We start from the raw sequence: 3,942 nt of genomic DNA, 5'->3' as shown, positions 1-3,942 counted from the left end.
TGTTACAGTAAACAGATCAGTGCTACCGAGCAGCAGGGTTTAGTAAACTATGACACGACAAAAAAATGAAGAGCGTCTTTGCATTTCTCTTGTCAGTCTCTGTTGCATTATTCCCCTAAGATCTATCAAGTATTTTCATGAAGTGTGGCTGTGAATATTAGGAATTGCTATCCAGGTAAGTGCTGAATAAGATAGATAGATAGATAGATAGATAGATAGATAGATAGATAGATAAATAGATAGACAGACAGTAAAATCAAGACTCTCATGTGAATATAAAACAAGCACAGGCTATGGAACCCAGAATGAATTCCTCCTGACTGTGTCTTCCTGCCTTTCCTGCCTCTTTGGGCCCACTCCTCCCCACTCTTCCCTGTCTCAGTGACACTGTTCCACTCTCCTCTCCATGAGGTCAGTGTTACAGTTTTCACAAATAGTGAGAACGTATGGTGTTGTCTTCCTGTGTCTAGTAGGGTGACCTTAGCCTTCAACAGTCTGTAACATATTTCAAAATACTGAGAATAGTCTAAATGTTCCTACCCAATACATGGAAGTGATTCGTGTTGGAGAGAAGCAAATGCTGGTTACTTTGACTCCATCATTATGTATCACTCATACTGTGCCCCAAGATATGCACAGATACTGTATGTCAATAAAAAGTGCAGGACAAAATTTGGTCTAGCTCATTAAATAAGGAGGGACTGGCAAGACACCACAAGTGGTTCAGAGGAGAAATCAAAGTGTCACACTCAAGGCAAATGGAGTAGGATTGGGTTTACAGAGGGATGTGAATGACATGGTCCACAGAGCAGCGACCTACTGCACTACATGAGAATTTGAATCAGTTCTGTTTCTATGAACAAGAATGATCTTCATAGTTGACAACATCCTAAAACCTCCAGCACTGTAAAGTAGCTCAAAGTAATAACATGCAACTAGACTCAACACTCAGTATTTTTTCTATTGTTTTCACATTTTCAATGTTTTTCTGACTTTGCCATAATGAAGGAAGGCTGAATCCATATGGAAGTAGTATGGGTTAAAGACCTTCTTGTTCACAAACTGTTAGATATTTTATGCGCATTATTCAAATGAATCAGAGACCAGGTGGAAAACTTACACTGTAAATTGAGGGAAATGATGTTTGGATAATTGATTCAGGGTCTCAGTGTTAATAAGTGCCTCAGTGAAAATTTGTATTTAGGACTGATGGCTCCAAAGAACCTGCCTCTTCTATTTTAGTGTCAAGTATGTGACGTTTGAGTCAGGTATGGATCATAGACCTTTGTGCAGATTAGATGACAGCCTCATGATTTGGACTAGGCTGACCTCCCTCTTCCATCATGCACACAGTGTGGACACAGTGCTCAAATAGCCTCATGGAGGCTTGCTGGTGTCAGTTTTAGGTCATCTCACATTTCCTGAGCCATGCACGGATGAGTGAGAGGAAGGGAATCAGGAAAACAGAAGAGTGAAGCCTATGGGTGAAGCCTGAGCTCACACTCTCTATTTTTCATAGTAAATGCTGGAACATCCAGAGAGATGGACAATCTCACCTCTGGGAGCTCCTTCCTCCTCATGGGCTTCTCTAACATCCGGGAGCTCCAGATCCTGCATGCGGCGCTCTTCCTGATGACTTACCTTGTGCTCTTCCTGATGGCTCGCCGCCCTCCTTGGTAATCTCCTCATCATCACCCTCATCACCAAGGACCATGGGCTGCACACCCCCATGTAGTTCTTCCTAAAGAACTTGTCGTTCCTGGATCTGTGCCTCATCTCCATCACTGTTCCCAAATCCATCACAAACTCTCTGACAAAATGCAACACCATTTCATTCCCTGAGTGTGTTTCCCAGGTCTTTTTCTTCTTCCTCTTTGCCACAACGGAAGTAGCCCTACTCACAGTCATGTCCTATGACCGCTACATGGCCATCTGTCACCCGCTCAGGTATGAGATCCTCATGAGCCGTGGAGATTGTATGCAGATGGCAGCCTCCTCCTGGGTCAGTGGAGGTGTCAATGCAATCCTGCACACAGCAGCTACCTTCTCCATACCCAGGTGTAGGTCTCCTGATGTTCACCAGTTCTTCTGTGACGTCCCACAGCTGCTGGCCCTGGCCTGCTCCTACAACATTGGGGAGCTAATGGTCATTGGGCTGAGCCTGCTGTTGGACTTTGTCTGCTTTGTGTTCATGGATATTTCTTACATTCACATCTTCTCCGCTGTGCTGAGGATGCCCTCTAGAGCAGGTAGGTCCAAAGCCTTCTTCACATGCCTGCCTCACCTCCTTGTTGTGACTCTATTCTTCTCTTCTGACTTTTTTGCCTATTTACGGCCCCTGCCGCAATCTCCATCAACCCTGGACTTGCTAGTTTCGGTATTCTATACTGTAGTGACACCAACTGTGAACCCCCTCATCTACAGTCTGAGAAACAAGGATATGAAGGTTGCGCTGAGGAAACTGCTGGTGAACAGGCATCCTCCTTCCAGTTAGAAGGGTTGATCTCACAACATCACCATCTTTTGCCCTCTGACTTAATCACCTGCACCTCTGGTATCCTATTGGGCCATGATTTTGGACATTTACAGTAAGGAGCTGATGAGAATCAGTTCGTACTCATTACAGTGACACTGAAAAGCATCTCTGTGCCCAAATCAAGTGGGTGGGGACCAAGGCCTCCGCTGGTGAGTGGACTGAGGTATGCTGGCCTTTCTCTTGTCATACCAGTGGAGCTCCTTGGTCTGTGACAAGTGGCACTGGACAGGATGGTGGGACATAGAGATAGAGAAGGCCTCTCCCAGGAAAAGTGTGGTGGTCCCTGGCAAGGGTGGGGTTTGGAACACCATGTTGATGGTGTAATTTATTACCATCCTAAAGGGACTGTGTTGGAGTTGATGGCTACAGGGACATGAGGATGTAGGACATGGCCAAGCTAAAATGCCAGTTAAAATCCCTGATTTTATGTCTAGTGAAGTCACCTTCTTTGGTCTCCCAGCCCCGATCCATGCTGGTTTCTGCATAGTTGGTGTGGTTGAAGTCTCAAGAGAGGAGACAGACATTAAAATTCAAATTTCCTATATATCAATACATATGCCTATAGAAATATCCAAAGGAGGCTTTGGGTCCAGGAAAGAAAATCAACAAACCAGAGACTTCACAACAGATGTGGTGAAGGAAGGCCACTGTACTTTTTTGAAAATAGGGATGTCTGAGCTTTTCTTACAGGGATGAAGAGGCATGAATCTGTAGGGGAGGAAGGCAGACCAGAAAGACCAAAGTGTGAGCAGAGGCTGGAGGACAAGAAGGCCCACACAGCAGGGACGGGAGAGGAAGAGAGCCAGGTCTCCTGGGGGAACTGCAATGAGCTTGTCTTCAAAGATTGCCAGGATTGCTGAGGGAAGAGGCTTGGGGGCCCCAGGTGCGGAGAGCACCATGGACCAGCTGCTGCCCTTAGGGAAAGCTCCACAGGCCTTTCAACCCCAGGTCACAGAGATAGCCACCCAAGGGAAGTCGGATGCTTGTCACCCCTGTTGGAACCTCCTCTCTGACCCGATGCCTGAGTGAGCATGCCTTCCTCCGCTGGTCCAGAGATGGTCTGTGTGATTCTTCCTCCTCAGATCCCTTCACGGGGTCACTTTATCCAGTCAGATGCTTCTGGGCACCGCCAGCCGCTGTTTCTGGGCAGTTACTTCAGTTGTCATTTGACATTTCACAAAGCTTTTGACTTCCTCCTTAGACTGTGTTATTCTTGCGGTTCACCCACATCTGCAGAGTCCTGTGCCGTAGGCATTTGGCACATGTTTCCATACCAAGTAAATTATTAACGCACATGATCCACATCCTTTATATTCACACAAAATTTTGTATTGCTTCTGTTTTAAAAGTTTTTAATGTCTTGTTCACGATGTCAATCTTGGGTGTATTCTTGTGGAATAGAGGTT

The 3,942-nt window shown here is 45.8% G+C and overlaps 1 pseudogene; it reads left to right on the top strand.

The window, feature by feature from the left end:
* Positions 1–1,542: 1,542 nt before the first annotated feature.
* Positions 1,543–2,494, top strand: LOC143641736 (olfactory receptor 14A16-like; annotated as a pseudogene).
* Positions 2,495–3,942: the final 1,448 nt, after the last annotated feature.

The sequence above is a fragment of the Callospermophilus lateralis genome, chromosome 5 (assembly GCF_048772815.1).
Source record: "Callospermophilus lateralis isolate mCalLat2 chromosome 5, mCalLat2.hap1, whole genome shotgun sequence".
NCBI lineage: Eukaryota > Metazoa > Chordata > Mammalia > Rodentia > Sciuridae > Callospermophilus > Callospermophilus lateralis.
Note: the sequence above shows the minus strand (reverse complement) of the source record. Positions and strands in the feature narration are given on the sequence as shown.